This window comes from Suncus etruscus, chromosome 3, assembly GCF_024139225.1.
Source record: "Suncus etruscus isolate mSunEtr1 chromosome 3, mSunEtr1.pri.cur, whole genome shotgun sequence".
NCBI classification, from domain to species: Eukaryota; Metazoa; Chordata; class Mammalia; order Eulipotyphla; family Soricidae; genus Suncus; species Suncus etruscus.
Genome location: NC_064850.1, coordinates 128,651,875 through 128,669,130, shown reverse-complemented (window position 1 = coordinate 128,669,130; position 17,256 = coordinate 128,651,875).

Below are 17,256 nucleotides of genomic sequence, written 5' to 3'. Positions count from 1 at the left end.
TCCGCCGCGGCCCCGCTGCGGCTGCGGCCTCCGCCGCCCACCGCCTCTCAGGCCCGGCCGCCGGCTCCAGCCGCCCAGCCGCGGCCGCGCCTCCCAGCCCCCACGGCCGCCGCCGCCGCCGCCGCCAGGCCACCGACTGTCTGAAGCGCCGGACGCCCGCCCGCCCCGCCGCAGGCCCCGCCCACGACCGCCCCCATCCGCCGCAGGCCCCGCCCAGGAACGCCTTATCCGCCGCAAGCTCCGCCCCGGAGCCGGCTTTATCCGCTCCAGGCCCCGCCCACGCTCCAGGCCCCGCCCACGCGGCTCCGAACAAGGCGCCTTCCTACCCCGAGGCTCCGCCTTTTTCCGCCTCGCCGCAGCTTGCAGGCCCCGCCCCGCCTCCCACTCCGCGGGGCATTTTTTAATACTTCCTCACACCGCCTCACACTCTCTCTCTCTCTCTCTCTCTCTCTCTCTCTCTCTCAGAGGCCCCGACCCCTGTCCCTCCAGGCCCCGCCTTTATTGAGAGCGGTCCAGGCCCCACCCCTTTCGGCTTTCCTTAGAGCGCCGGATCCAGGAACACGGAAGCCCCGCCCTGGGCCCGCCCCCATCTTGGCCGCGGCGGGTTCCGCCCCCTCCAGCTGCAAGGCCTTTCTTCGCCGCCGATTCCGCCCTGCCTTCTCCTTCGAGGCCACGCCCTTTGATACCACGCCCCCTTCCCGCGAGGCCACGCCCAGGTTCATCGAGACCACGCCCCGCTCCCAGCATCCGCGGACCGGCTGATGCCCAGCGAGTGAGGTCGCGCGGGACGGACTGCGGGGACCATCCTGGGGAGTGCACCCGCCTTGTCTGCACGGGCAGGCTGGCTCGCGCTGCACCCCGCCCGCCGCCTTTGTCCTCTGTTCTGTGTGGGACTCCCCACTCCGCCCTCTCTTGAGTCTCAAGTTCCCGTGTGGTACCCACGTCGTCCGGGAAGGAACCCCTCGTTGGGGGATGCGAGAATGTGGGGGTGCTGGGATGCAGCGGGGATGCGGGGTGGAGGGTACAAGGCGCGCGGCGCAGACTCGGCAGGATCCCGCACCGGGTGCTGGAGAACCCCGGAGCCACCGCTGTGAGCCACCGCGGGCACAGGTGCCCGCTCCCATTGCCCGTGATTCGGTGTTGATGCCCCGCCCCTGCCTAGTTCTGGTGTTCCAGGCCCGGCGCCGCTGGAGCAGAGTGAGCTGTCTCCAGCTCGCTGACCGGCTGCTCCTGGGCGTGGACACCGGGCGGTCACGCAGGCTCTCCAGAAACACGGGAATAAAAGGGGCTTTTGAAAAACGACAACTTGGATTTACCTTTCCTTGCCCAATGTTAGTTAGCACCACTCAGCTGGGTGGGCTGTAGCTTCTGAGTTTGGTGGCTGTAGAGTATTAGAAACAAGACCTAGGAAGCAATTATGCTCACACTCCCTTCACAATCTGCCAACATGATCAATGAGATGGTGTCTGTCCAGCAGTGAAGTCAGAAACATTTGCCTGGGTGGGCCTGTTTTTCTCACACAAGGCAGTGCCCTTTTATATAGCCCAAGAGCCCTGAGCTGCAAGCAATTACTCTTCAGACTCTTGCAGATTTTTATTTTTTTTATTTCTGACTTGAATTTTTATTTTCCATCGTATGGTTACTGCTTCTGGTCTCTCCCTCCAGAAGGGCTGGGCAGTGGGAGTCAGCCTCACCCATGCTCTGTCTGCCCTTGCATGTTGGGTGATTTGGGGGCCCACACTAGGAAGAATCAGAATTCCCTGGAGTTGACTACAAAGAAACAAATGCACAAATGGCTTTTGTGTTACCAGCTTTTTATCATCCAAGCCAAACATCTTTTGTGTGTGTGTTTTGTTTATTTGTTTTTGGGCCAGTGATGCTCAGGTGTTACTCCTGGCTATGCGCTCAGAAATTGCACCTGGCTTGAGGGGCCATAAGGGACGCTGAGGATGGAACCGTGGTCATTCCTGGGTCAGCAGTGTGCAAGGCAAACGCCCTACTGCTGTGCTATCACTCTGGCCCCTAAACCAAACATTTTTTGGAAACCAAATAAAAATAAAGCTGTGCAATTCATAACGTTACCCCATCTCCCATCTTCTACATAACTTTGCCTTAGGCAGGGGTCCTCAAACCTTTTAAACAGGGGGCAAGTTCACTGTCCCTCAGATCATTGGAGGGTCTGACTATAGTAAAAACAAAACTTATGAACGAATTCTTATGCACACTGCATCATATATCTTATTTTGCAATGAAGAAACAAAACAGATACAAATACAATATGTGGCCCATGGGCCATAGTTTGAGGACCACTGCTAGGGTAAGACCTGCCCATTTCTGGGAGGGGTCTTTGGGAGGTATGAAGATCACCTGAGGGGCAGAGAGGAGAGATTTGGAGGATTGAGGGGGAGATTGATAGGGAGAAATTGAAGGAAATTCAGCAAAGTAGGAGGAGCAGGAAAGGAGATGGCTGAAACGGGTAGAATGCAGGGCTGAATAAAGATCCAGCGTAAAAGGTTATGATAGGCCACACATGTTGGCCAGGGCCTGGAATAAAGCTTCATGTCTCCTGAAACCTGCCTGTGAGTTTTCTCCTGCCACTATCCTGAATCTGCAGACCCGCTGGCTGGAGGGGGTTGCAGACACATGGCCTGGGCTGACAGAGAAAGGCCTTCATCCATCCCATCACCATCCAGCCCCATCCAAGGGCTGTTATTCTACACATACATGTATTTATTTATTGATTGATTGATTTGGTTATATTCTGTTCAGTGGAGATGTTGGACAGCTCTACTCTAACATTCCCTAAAAAAGTAACTATACTGGGCTTTCTAGAGAGATTGTACAGAAGTTAAGATACTGACCCTGCACTCAACAATTAGATCCTGCTTATGTGCCTCTGATCACCACCAGAAGTGATCTCTGAGCACAAAGTCAGCCCTGAGCACTGCCGGGTGTGGCCCTCTAACCAAAGTAAATAAACAAATAAACAATGACAGCATATGGGCTTACAAATGAATAGACATTCACATGCTAAATTTTACAAAACTTATTTCTGATTATTTGAAGTTTCTGTAATTTCTGTATATTGAAGAATATATTTTTTCCAGCTTAAGTCTCTCTAAATGTTCCTGTATTTTAATCTCATCCAGATTAAAGCCTTTAACAAGTATTTTCACCGGATAGCATCATCTTATCAATGTTCCTTATTGATGCTTCTGAGAAAATTTAGGTACTTCTCAGTTATGATTCATTTGACTATAGTTGATTTTACCCAGTTAACTAAGGATACTCCGTTGAGTGCATATTCCTACATTACTAAAGTATGGAAAGATGAAAGTGGGGTCTTTCAGAACATTTGGACTCTTGTTCTAGAACAAGGCAGGGGTGCTCATGGCCAGCTGAGCAGGAATGCATTTCGGTGGTTCCTTCCAGGATGCTGTTCTCAGTATAGTGTCACATGTTACCTGGTGCAGCAGGCCTTGATGGAGAGCATATGGGTCCCTATGGATTCCCAGAATACGCTGGGCAAAGGCAACAAGACAGAAGAAAACAAAAGGGACCACAATGAGAAAAAGGCTGAAAATCCCAATCCAGGCAGCAAGATGAGCCATCTCATCTTGGACACTTCTTTCCTTATGTTGGCCAGTCTTCAGGCTGGTCAAGAACTGAAAGATCTCAGGCCACATCCTTGGTTCTGTGCTCTCTTGGGTCTCCCAAGTTCCAGTTAACTTATTCAGAGAGAAGAGCTGACCTTGACCTTTCTACATGGCCTTGGCTCTCCACAGTCTCAGGAAGGAAGGGTGCCCCAATGTGTAGGCTGGGGCACTGGCACACAGGCAACTCCTACAACCCATAGTCAGCTGCACACAGGCTCTGATGCCAAGCTCAGTCAGGAGTATCCTATCCCCACAGGCTCCTGGGAAGTGAGAGTTTGGTGACTTGGCATCTGGAAAGAGGCTTTGCTGGCAGACATTTTGATCTCCCACAAATTTCAGAGCTCTGTTCACTAAGGCATCTCAACAGTTTATCAGACAGATGCTGGAAATAAACATGAAATCCACCAACTCATTCTCGGTTATTTTAAATCAACTATTAATAGTTGACACAGACATGCAAGTTATGGTAGTTAATTGTGGCAGTGCCTTGAGCCCCTAACTCTCTCTGGCATGGACATCCTGAAGATGGGGATCCCAGCTGTGGCTGCTGAACCCCCTTTCTAAAGAAAGCTGACATAAGCCTTGCCATTCTAAAGCTCTGCTGTTGTCAGCTGTGCTTGCTCTTGAAAACAAGCCTAAAAATAGTCCTTGCACATAAAATGTATAAGATATAGGCCTCTCCTTGAAAGACTGCTGCAGCCTCCAAATTCAGATTTGTTAGGCAGAATGACTGGGCAGAACAGAGACTTGCCAACTCTGGGTGTTGAGTATTGGGTCACTGGGCTCATCATGCCTCAGAGGCTTCTGTGATAGAGAACTAACTGAGTGATCCCTGTGCTCCAGAAAACTCAGCTCCTCCATCACGTCCTCACAAACCATTCCCCCCTCAAATATGTCCTTCTCTCCTATGAGACAGGAGCTCAGCCAGACACCAGCCTGACCCCCATGAATAGTTTCTCCTATCTAGTCTGCCATGCTGAAGAGATATAGTGTCTCAGCCATGTTGAAAATAATGAGACAGGTTGCAGTCAATGGAGTTGTGAGTGCCACTCCTAAGGCCTAGCCATTTAGAGAAACAGCTAGAATCCTGTAGAAAGAAGGGACGATGAGAGGAATGCGGGTCCTTGTTTCAAGTGACCTCAAGGACACAGGCCCTTTGCACCTGGCAGCCTCATGGTGTGACCACCCCTGATGTTTCTCTCCCCAACAGGAGAACAGATGTTCAGGAAGGCTAGGTGCTATGATTCCAAGGGACCACTAGCGCAATGGAAGAAAGGAAGAGTCCAGGGGAAGAACATTCTAGAAAAATCTGTCCTGCACCTGAAAGCTCCTGATGCTACCTCTGGTATCAGCCAGGCATAGTCCAAAGGGATAGGGAGTCTAGGGGGGATTTAGAGGGGTGTCTAGGAAGAGTTCCTTTGTTTCCTGCCTCCCAGACTCTAGGCAGTTCACTCGGACCATCTGCTGGTGCAGGTGCTTGGGCCCCTTCAGCTGTAACCACAGAGCAGGTGTGTGACAGCTGCTTTACTTGGTCCTTTAGTCGTCACTGCCTCCCCCTCCAAGGGCTCTGGGTGACTGTCAGAGCTGGTAGGGAATGGCAGGAATCACCTTTATTGCTTACCACACTCCATGAAGCCAGGGTGAGGGGATGAGGCAAAGCCCAGAATCAGGACACATAAGACAGAAACATGTTTTCTCTCCTCATTTCCTCCCCAGCTGGGCCACAGGCACTGGTGCAGCCCCATCTATTGGTCCCGGGAGACTCGTGGTCTTGCCCGGTGCTTGGTAGCCAGGAGCTGCCCCCAAACAGTCACACCCCCCCCTGGGGGGGTGGTGATGTGGAGAAAGGGTTCTAAGTAGAAGCAGCTTATCTAGAGAATGTGGATTCAAACTGTGGATGTCTAGAGTCTGTGACTGGTTCCAGATTAGAAAGGGAAAAGGTCCTTTGGTTTGCTTAGCTTTAGTCTTAAGTCAACATTTTGGGGTTGGGAGATACTACAAGGATAAGGTTCTTGCCTTGCAACGAATCATACTTGATCCTGATATCACCTGTGGTCTCCTGAACCCCACCAGGAGTGATCCCTGAGCACTGCCAAGCCTGGCCCCAAATAAAGCTTTTGTTTTGTTTCTACTGCCTTTTTTAATTTTATTTATTTATTTATTTATTTATTTATTTATTTATTTTGGTTTTTGGGCCACACCCGGCGGTGCTCAGGGGTTACTCCTGGCTGTCTGCTCAGAAATAGCTCCTGGCAGGCATGGGGGACCATATGGGACACCGGGATTCGAACCAACCACCTTTGGTCCTGGATCGGCTGCTTGCAAGGCAAACACCGCTGTACTATCTCTCCGGGCCCAAGAACTCTACTGCCGTTTTTGATAATTAAGTTTAATCATAAGATTTCAACTCCAATCCCACCATCACCACAGTGCTCCCATCCTTGAGGCATCCTCCCTGACCCCTCACCCTCATCCCTGCATACCTCCTTGACAGGCACATTAGAAAGTTTGGTGGTTGCAGCTTAGCTCTCATGTTTTCAGTGTTGTCAAGTCTGTGCTTTGAATATTTTCTGCCAGTTTGCTTTTTCCTAAATAACAGATTCTCTATTTGCTCAGCCATGTCCGCCTGCCCATCAAGAACACAGAAATTTTGCTTATGCAAGTAAACCAGGTAATTGATGACTAACTTGGGCTTTCACTCTGAGAGCCAGAGAAGGGAGCACTGAAGTAAAACAATGCCCTAGCGGTCATGTGTGAGTATGAGAAGCTCATCAGAATCACCTTCACAATCACAGAGCCAATTAGGTCTGCCCAGAGGAGCAAGGAAGGGGCCACTTCAGAGCTGCAGTGATGCAGTGATATCCAGAGAGATGTAGTGAGATGCAATGAGACATTCTGAGATGTAGTTAGATGCAGTGAGATACAGTGAGATGAAGTGAGACAGTGAGAGGCTGTAACACAGTGAGAGGCAGTGAGTGAGATTCAGTGAGGCAGAGATGCTGTGAGACACAGTGACAGGCAGTTAAGACACAGCGAGATACAGTGAGAGGTAGTGATACACCGTGAGATGTAGGGAGACACAGTGAGAGACAGTGAGAGGCAGTGAGATGTAGTAAGATGAAGAAATGAGCTGTGGCTCAGAGTAGCTGTGGGAATGGGCATGGTTGGGCATTTGAGGGTCATCTAAGAGGGAGGTCATTGACTTCCAGAGCATGAACCCTGTGAGGTGAGAGGGTGATTCTGTGCTTTCTCCAAAATGCTACATTCTGGAATGGGAAGGAGGTGAGGTCTGTGCAAAGAATTTGGAACCTTAGCAAAGAAACTCGATTCAAACCTACCTCAAAATCCTAGTCCTTCTTCTTTTTTTTTTTTTTTTTTTTGACTTTTGGATCACACCCGGTGGTGTTCAGGGTTACTCCTGGCTTTGCACTCAGAAATCGCTTCTGGCATGCTTGGAGTACCATATGGGATTCAAACTGGGGTCCGTCTTGTGTTAGCTGCGTGTAAGGCAAACACCTTACTGCTGTGCTATTATTCCGGCCCCCAAATCCTAGTCTTTCTCCTGAAGAAAAATCGACAGAAACATGCACAATGAAAAGCAGCTAACAACAACAACAACAAATCCCCCAAAAAACAAAAGACCTCCAATACAAAAACAAAACGAAAACCAAAACAGATTGTGAGGCAATGCATGAAACAGTTCTTAAAGTTTATTTAGATGAAGATGAACATGAAGGGGTTGGGCCATAGTACAGTGGGGAGGACATTTGCCTTGTATGTGGCTGACCAGGGGTCAATCATTAGCATCTCATATAGTCCTCTGAATACCACCATGAGTGATTCCTGGATGCATAACCAGGAGTAACCCCTGAGCATTGCCAGGTTTGGCCCCCAAACAAACAAAAAGCAAAGTGATATGAAGAGCTAAGATAGACCTCTGAAAGTGCCTTAACCAGGGACTGAGTCCCCCGTGGTGGGAAAACTGTGCCACTCCCCTAACTCATCATAAGGACAGGCCTGGCTCCCTCAGAGCCAGACCTGGCAGAGCAAAACTCTTTAATGGACTGTAAACTGGCTGCTCTGAGCATGATTCCATCCTTCTAACCTGGGATGGTTGGGTTGAGCCTACTTTGAACCTCCATAATCAGTGACAATTGACTATTTTTAAGATTCAGGGGGGCATACCTGATATTGCTCAGGGCTTACTCCTTAATCCTGGCTCTGTGCTCAGGAATCAAGCTACTCAAGGGATCATACATGCTGCCAGAATGGAATGGGTGTCAGCCATGTGCAAGGCAAGTGCTCTAACTCCTGTGCTATGTCTCTGGCCCTGGTGTTGACTTAAACAAGGAAGTAGAGTCGACTTCATCTTCGTTCTAGTTAATTATTGAAAGATTAATCATTAATCTGAGTGTTGGCTCATCCATCAACTGAACATTGTGAATGAGGTTACTTTGACCATTGACATCTGTAATGATGTCTAGGATGACTCTAGTAACATTTGCAACTATGGGAGGTCTCAAAGACTGTACTTTCTATGATGTGAACAGGCTTTGTTGCTCACCAGTTTAATTTGGCCTAAGGTCACTTAACTCCACCACCTGTTTGTTTCTGGAAGTTCTTATTTGCTTGGGAAAAATTCAGAAGTGTCACAAGGTAAGTGCCCCTAATCTGGACTGATAAGACCAAAGCCAGACCTGCTGATCTGTGCACTGACTTCTGACATTCCAGAGGTACCAGCCACTCCCTAGATAAAGAGGCTGGTGGAGGGGAAGCCCTGGAGGTGTGTGCTCAGAGAGGCTGCCTCGCTGTGGGAGGGGGACAGAGCCACACCCACATGTGCTATATAGGGTGGTGAGCCCAGCTTCACCTCCTGGGGGGGGTCACCCTCCTCCCCCCAGCAGGCTCTAGGGGGCTGGAAGCCCACCAAGATGTGCCCCCTGCACCCTCTGCCACACCGCTGTCTCTGCTTCATGAACATGGGATGCCCTTGCTGCACCACTTCTGTCTCACCCCTGCCCAATGACCCATCTGCTTAGTGCGGAGAACCCCAAACCCTAGTTTGACCATGGGGTCTGAAACTCTCCATCTGGCTCCTGCAGGGCTCCATCAAAACCAGGGTCCCATAGGCCTGGGGACATTGCTCCTGACAGACATGAGCTTGTGGAACCCTGCAGAGTCACTGGGGAACAGCAGGGTGTTTTTATTGGCTAGACCCCTAAGCAAACATGGAGCCACCAAAGTAGCCACAGACTCTCTGGGGCTCCACGGGTCCTGGAGGGTCTTTTATGGTGCTGGGCGGGGAAAAAACACACAGGAGTAACTGCAGCTGACCCCAAGAGCCCATCAGATTGTGAAGTAAAAAAATAAAGAAGCGAGAACAGTCAAGGTTCCATGGATAAAAGCTGTGTATGGGGGCCGGGCGGTGGCGCTGGAGGTAAGGTGCCTGCCTTGCCTGCCCTAGCTTAGGACGGACCGCGGTTCGATCCCCCGGCGTCCCATATGGTCCCCCAAGAAGCCAGGAGCAACTTCTGAGCGCATAGCCAGGAGTAACCCCTGAGCGTCACAGGGTGTGGCCCAAAAACCAAAAAAAAAAAAAAAAAAAAAAAGCTGTGTATGAGCAATACATGTCTTTATGGAAGAAGAATCCATATCTGTCAGTCTTCCCTCCCTTCCTTTCCTTCCTTCACTCTCTCGTCCCTTCCTTCTTCCTTCTTCCACGACCATCACTGTGATGGGAGTGGCTCACACTTGGTGCTCCTGCTCACCATGGTCACTGCAGGACCTTGCTGGGACCATGCTCCTGGTTGCAGTTTGAGCACCTGACTTATTTATCTTAATCTTGGGGCCGCACCTGTTGATACTCAAGGCTCACTCCTGCACCTCAGAGCTCAGGGACTGTATGGTATGCTGGGGAAGGAATCTGGGCTGGCCGTGAGCAAGGCAAGTGCTTACCCACGGCACTCTCACTCTTTCCCCCACCCCTGTGAGCACCTTATTTTAGTGGGCACTTGCCAGGGCTCTGTGTTTCAGCTCTGGGCACCCCAGAGAGCAGAACCTGCTGGCACATGCAGCATTGTGCCCTATCAAGCTAAGCACATCCGAAAGCACTGGGGACTGGGTCTCAGCTGTCGTGTAGAGACTACACTACAGGTGTGTAAGCCATTGAACCTTCACCTGGCCCGAACTGTGCTATTGGTTTAAACCTGCACCATGACCAAAACATAATAGTGAGATATTTCTCGGTTAGTTCTGCATCTTCTAGTATTTCTTAATAAACTGACCATCGGATATAATCTGAGCTAAATCTCCCAGCAATAAACCTCGTAACACAGGTATATCTTATGTCTCGCATATGCTTTCAGACTTTGGGTGGGCAGTCTTCCTCCTCACAGGCGCTGCCCCTGCCTTCAACCCCAAGCACCACCTCTGTGTTGCTAAACTCAGAGCGAATATGGCCGAGCAGATGTGCTGTGAATGATTAAGATGGTCTTAGCCACGCTAAGAGACAAAACAGTATATCACACCCTCAGCTCAATTTTTCTTTCCTTTGGGTAAGGGCAAATGTATTATTAAGTGCTCTGGGCTTACTCTTTCCTCTTTCTTTCCTTTCCTTTTTTCTGTGGGGGGCCACATAATGTGATGCTCAGGGTTTACTCCTGGCTATGCTCTCAGAAATTTCTCCTGGCTGGGGACCATATGAGATGCCAGGGGATCGAACCGCAGTCTATCCTAGGTTAGCGCTTGCAAGGCAAATGCCTACCACTAGCGCCACCACTCCAGCCCCTTAGTTCTGTTCTTTTGTTTTGTTTTTTGTTTGTTTGTTTTTGGGTCACACCCGGCAGTGCTCAGGGGTTACTCCTGGCTCTATGCTCAGAAATCGCTTCTGGCAGGCTCGAGGGACCATATGGGATGCTGGGATTCGAATCACCATCCTTCTACATGCAAGGCAAATGACTTACCTCCATGCTATCTCTCCAGCCCTTTAGCTCCGTTCTTGATGATTGCTCCAGGTAGGGCTCTGGGACCCTGTGTGCTGGGGATGGAGCCTTGGTCAGTCGCAAGAAGCTCTCTGGCCCACCCAGCAGAAAGAGCCTCCATGAATCTTTGTTTCATCAAGTTATAAGCATTACTTCCCTACTACATTGAATTTATGTGCATTTTCTATGCTCCTTGGGAAGTCAGAATTTTGTGTGTATGTGTGTGTGCGTGTGAGAGAGAGAGAAAGAGAGAGAATGAGAGAAAGAATGAGAGAGAGAAAGAGAGAGAATGAGAGAGAGAGAGAGAGAGAGGGAGAGAGAGAGAGAGAGAGAGAGAGAGAGAGAGAGAGAGAGAGAGAGAGAGAGAGAGAGAGAGAGAGAGAGAGAGAGAGAGAGAGAGAGAGACCGAGACCTGAGGGCTAAGAGTTGATTTTTGGCTCTGCACTCAGAAATTATTCTTGGCAGGCTCTGAGGACCATATGGGAGGCCAGGGGATTGAACCCGGGACTGCCATGTGCAAGGCAAACACCTCCCACTGTGCTATCACTCCTGCTCCATAAGTCAGAAATTTTTTTGTTTTTGTTTTTTGGGTCACACCTGGTGTCGCTCAGGGGTTACTCCTGGCTCTGCACTCAGAAATCACTCTTGGCAGGCATGGGGGACCATATGGGATGCCGGGATTCAAACCACAGTCCATCCTGGTTCAGCTGCATGCAAGGTAAGCACACTACTGCTGTGCTATCTCTCCGACCCATAAGTCAGAATTTTAAAAGTAATTAACACAAGGGCCTGACTGTGTGATAATCACCTAGAATGAAGGCAGTTAAGGAGCACCTCTGGGCTGACTTGCCATGTTGAAATGGGAGACAGGGTGACCCCCCCCCCCACGCCAGTTCCCTCTTCAACAAGTCTGACTCAGATTGTTTGTGCTGACTCTGGCACTGGGGGCCTAGTCACTCCCCACCACGGTCCAGCCAGCTCTGCCCATAGGGAGCTGACACCCAGAGTCTTGCAGGCCCATACAGCTGCTAATAACACAGGGACAAGAACTGACTTTAAAGGACACAGAGCAAAGACTCACAAAGGCAGCATGGGCCATCTCTGGCTCTCGTGAGCCTTGTACACTTGGCAAGAAGCTTCCCTTCCTTGGAACAAGCAGGGGGAAGATGTGTGTGCTAGCCTATGGGTGGAGATGATAGAAAATCCTATCTCCCGTGTGAAGCTCAGCTGCCACTGAGTCCCGAATTACAAGGATTGACTCTCTACCTGGAAAGGATCACCTTCTGTTTTGCCTTCTTTTGGCAAAACCAGTTGCATGTGGTGAGAAATCAGGACTTCCTGCTGCATGCCTGGCTTCAGGAAGGCTCCCTGGCTCCCAGGCTACTGGAGCAGACCCGGGGGACACTCAGCAGCTGGGCAGTTCTGCTGTGCCAAGAGCCATGTTCCCGGACACAGTGCAAACATGAGCTCACATCTCAGGAGCTCTTCTGGCAGAAACAGATGAAGTTACACCAAGGGGCGACTTAACTCTTGCACTCATCAAGTGTGGAACACAGATCCACCACATGGTTTTGTCCCCCTGAGCCAGGCCTTTGCAATCAGGGGCTTGCAGGGGCAGCCTGTGTGCGTTCTTGGGGCTGTCTGTGACTCTCCTGTGGTCGCGCTCTCCTCCCATGCATGGAGATCTGAGTGTCTAGGGAAGTCATCTGCTTCCAGCGACATCTCCTTCTCATGGTTCTGTGGGAGTTTCTAGCAGCCTGGGATAATCTTTGGTTCTCAGGGTTCCATGTGGCTGGCCTGTGTTCAGTGGGCCCACAGTCCCTGCTTGCCTGTGAAAGAAGGAAATAAGGGCCCCAGGGGACCGGTATCTGAGTCGACTCACATCTGATCTTCCCAGCCACTGCTAGCAGTAAGGCCATTCGGGCGAGCGTGAGAGCTTCATGCATCTGTCTCTCTCTCAGTCTCAGCCACTCACTCCTCAGATAGTGTGGCTCAGAGTCACCTGGGACAGATGAGCACAGAAGTGGCCGGGCTGGTTCTGCACTGGCAGGAGCAGGCAGGTAGGCAGGGGCTGTGATAAGTTGGTGCTGGTGCCTGCGGCAGGCCTGTCTGAAGGGAATGTTTGTGTATCTCAGGGCTTCTCCAGAATAGAGAAAGGAAGAGGGACCCAGAACTTCTAACCTACCTACTCACTCACCATGGGGGTAGGAGGGAGAACAGAGGTTTGGCAGGGACAGTCACAGCCCCCAACCCCACAGGCCAGCTCCACATGGACCCTGAGCCCACATCCCTGGCCAGCTAGCAGAGCTAGCTGAGATGTGAGCTCATATGGGCCAGCAGGACAGAAGAGTGGATAACTCCAGGGCCCTGGGAGAGAACATGGGTGAGCAGCATGGCCCACTAAGGGAGCGAATGCAGGGGCTCAGAGGGAACTGATGCGTGTGAGTATTCGGGTGACAGGGTGTGATGGTGTGAGAACAAGTGTGCAGGTCTGTGGGTATGAGAACAAGTTGTGTGGGTGTGTGGGTGTGAGAGCACTGTGAGTGTGATGGTGTGAGACAAGTGTAAAGATATGAGAACAACTGTGTGGGTGTGCAGATGTTAGCATGTGCAGGTGTGTGAGTTCAGAGGTGTGAGTGTGTGCAGATGTATACAAGTGTGAGAGCAGATGTGTGAGTTTACAGGTGTGTGTGCAGGTGGAAAAGCAGGCATATGAGATAACAGGTGTGAATGTGTTCAGTGTGAGAGCAGGCATATAGACGAGAGGGGACCCAGACCCAGGACACTCTGCTGGTGCTAACAGAAGCTGTTGAGCTCCCGTGGAAGCTGTGAGTACAGCTGTGAGGGCAGGCAGGGGAAGGCAGGGTAGGGTGTGACTCACAGGCCCCCAGGGTGCTGGGACTTGTGCTTCTAGGAGGAGCCTGGAGAAAGAGGGGTTGAGACCTCGAGATCCTGTTCCCTGAGCCTCCTGTCCAGGCTGTTCCAAGAACCCCAATGTGGGGTTTAATTCTGGCTTTGATCAATGTTCACTTGTATGTGGCTGTTTAATGGGGATCACATGCCTAGACAAGCAGGGGACAGACATAGGTGACCGAGGACCTGCCCTGCCCCCGGCACCACCCCTGATCCAGTGCCCAAATTCCCTTCTTGAGAACTCCCTGTCTCTGGCAACTCCGGAGTGTTCTTCTGGTGATGCTTGTGGGTTTGACAGCGCCGAGGCTGGGTGTGTCCCTGTCACTCATTCTGCCTCTTTCCCCCTGAAGCCAGCCTTGCTCGAATATCATCAGGAACAGTAATCATAGTAGTTTAACAGCAATAATGGTAGTAGGAATAGCAGCAACAAAGCAGCAATAACCGTAGTAGTGATAGAGCAGCCATAGCAGCAACTACTATAATCATGCCAGTAGAAATAGTGGTGACAGTGACAGCTAATATTCTGGCAGCAATAATAGTGCTCTCGACAATAGTAATAATAGCAATGATAATAATGGAATCAGCAGTCGCAATAATAATAATGGCAGCAATTATAAAAACAACAATAGTAATAAGAGTAGCAGCAGCATAACTACAATAATAAGAGTAGAAAAAATGGCAATAAAAGAAATGACAACAGTAATCATAATAGTAGTTGTAATAGCAACAGCAATGCCAACATGGTAGCAATAGCAAAAACAGTTGTAATGTTGATAGCACTAGTAGCGACTGTAAAAATGGAAATGATCGCCGTAGTAATACCACACTCTAACTCAGTGTAATAGTCATCACATTTGTGTTGCTGATAATGGCAACACCAACAGGGACCAGGACAGGAGCAGCAGCAGGAGCAACGAAGACTACAATGCTGATGGCCGAGTGAGCAAGGCTGGAGCAGAATGGTGGCGCTTATCCTAATAGCAACGCTGAACCCACACAGTAGCAGTTATGGCCCAGAGCCCTGAGCTGCATCTGCCAGCCCCAAAGGGGTCTTGTTCTCACCTTTCCTGCCCAAGATCAAGGTCATCTGGTACACCCAGCCCTTCTGGAGGTGGGGTTGAGTCCTCCAGATGCCCAAACCCCACCCTTGCCCAGAACTATGAACTGAGGGGCGGGAGTGTGGGGCCCCACTGATCATGAGCCTGTACCACTCGGTTCTGGATCTCCAAGGAGCCTCTATGGTGGAGGTCAGCTAATGATGAAGGGCATTGAGTCATCTAGACCAAGCTGTGGAGGGAACCCAAGCTCTGTGCATAATTTCTCTCCAGCCTTCTATGTCCCTGATATGTGTGAGAATGTGAGTGTGTATGTGTGCATGAGTGTTATGTGTAAATGTACATGAGTTGTGATTATGAGATAGTGTATCCGAGTGTGAGCATGTCTGTGTGTGAGTGATGTACGTGACTGAATGTGAGTGTGAGTAAATGTGTATGAATGAATAAGTGTGTGATTGACTATGATTATGTGAGTGAATGTGAGTGTGTGACTGAATATGAATGGAGTGAAAGTGTGCAATTGAATGTGAATGTGTGGTAGGGATTCAGCAAGAGGTCACTCACCACCCATCTCCTCACAGGTCCCTGAAAGTGGAGCACACACACCCACAAAATGCAACAAGCATCCTGCCCTGCTCACTCTCACTGCTGCAGCCTATTGCCTTGTGAGGGGTGAGCAAGGGCCAGCCTTCCTGCTTCCAGCTCCCACTTCAGTGACCCACCCTGAAGTCACTGCACCGAATCCTCTTCTTATGGCCCTGCCTTTCCACCTGAGACTGTCCCTGGTCAGGCCTGGTGGCCCACCCTTACCTGGCACTGAGTCCTGGATGGATGACTGTGAGCTCTTTCTTTCCCTAACTGGGCTGCTATAGCAAGTGGTAGCATGGCCCACAGTCCAGAAGAGCCCACTGTTTCTATGCCCACTGTCAGGAAAACACAGGATGGTGAGAGTGGTTCCAGGGCCCACCAGGGCACCATCTTGGTTCATCCTGGGTCCACCTGCCTGGAAAGTGCTTCAGGTGCTTGCACCTGGAGGGACCACTACCTAACTACACTGCCCAGCAGAAGGCAGGTTCTCATGTCTACCTGCGAGACCAGGATTTCACCCAACTGGAAGGACACCTCAACTCAGGTGGGCTCACCTGAGTGGGACCACCAGAGGTGGTCCAGCTGAGCAGGTTTTGGGATTAGGCTCTCATCTTTGTGCACTGGAGAAACATGAGAAATGGCCAATTATCTAAGGGACAGGCTCATCTCCTAGAGGAAGAATCTCATTTTACCTGTGAGTAGTTTTCATCTCCCTGAAGGCAGGCCTCATCTCCCTGAGTATGGTCTCATCAATGACTATCCCAGTCAATGAGGCTCTAAGTATATTTTGAGGGCCACATGCCTTCCATGATGCCACAATAGTTCTTAGTGAAGGAAGTCCCTAAAGGAAAGTTACCCCAATGAGTTTGGCCATATTGACCCCTTTCTTGCCTGTGGGCTGCACCTGACCAGCTGGAAATCAACTGAGGGTGAATCAGTGACATGGGGTTTCTCACAAGGATGGCCAGATTACTATTCCTGTAATTCAGGGGTCTGCCTCATGCTTTGTAGAGTCCACCCTGTGCTGGCTGTCCCTGAAGAGCACTCAGGGGCAGAAACCCTATTTAGGAGCACCAAGAAATCCAGTTCTGCCTAAGCCAGGGCCTGTGGAAAACTCCCAACAGTCCTTGGTGCCCCTCGGACAGCACTGGTGTGCAAAAGACACCGTCATTCGGTGTCCCTGTGGCTCTTACCAGCTGCCAATTAGCACCAGTTTCATTTCATGTGGCAGAAATGAACAAGCAGGGACCACGGTGTGTTCACACAGTTCATCCTTGTCTACCTTTCTCTCCCATCCGAGGAACAAACCCTGCCTCTGCCAATGTCAGGTTCCAGATTTCAGATGTTAGATTCCGGCTTTCATGTCACATCTACCCCTTTCTAAAAATATTTGGGGTGCTCTTTTCATGGTCCTGCTTGCTCTCTGCAGTTCCTAGGAAGCTGGGCTCTGGGTCTCCTGCCTCTGCCGGTGTGGGGGGTCTGACACTGACCAGAGGGAAGTTGAATTGGCCCACCAGTGAGGGAGCAAGTGAGAGCCAGCTCCTCCAGGGCCGAGGCTGCCTCTGGGCCATCAGGAGTAGAGGGAGGCCCTCTGAGAGAGGCCCTGATTCTTGAGGGTCCCTTCGGCCCCCATGACTGCAGAGGTGCAATCCCCAGTGAGTGAGGTAAGTTGGCTCTTCCCAACTTCCTTGTCCTGTACACACTCTTGGAAAAGAGCAGGGAGCCATTTGGAGCACACCCTCCACCTGGTTTCTGCTTTTTGGTCAGGCACATCCGGCGCCTGGGTTTACAGCTGCACCCGGATTCCCCCCCCCCCCCTCCCGCGGATACTCTCTGCGTTCCTCTAATTATACAAGCTTATCATGTTCTTGGGGGGAGCTCACATCTGGACCGGCCAGGCGCCAGATCACGGGGGGGGGGGGGATAAGGCGGGCTTCCAGGGTGCGCCGGGTGGGCGAGGCTGTGGGCTGCAACCCCGGACGCGGGGGCTTGGGGGGTGGGGACAGGAAATGCCACAGACTGGCTCCCCTTCTCTTGCAGCCAGGGGAGGGTCGCCCCTGTGGT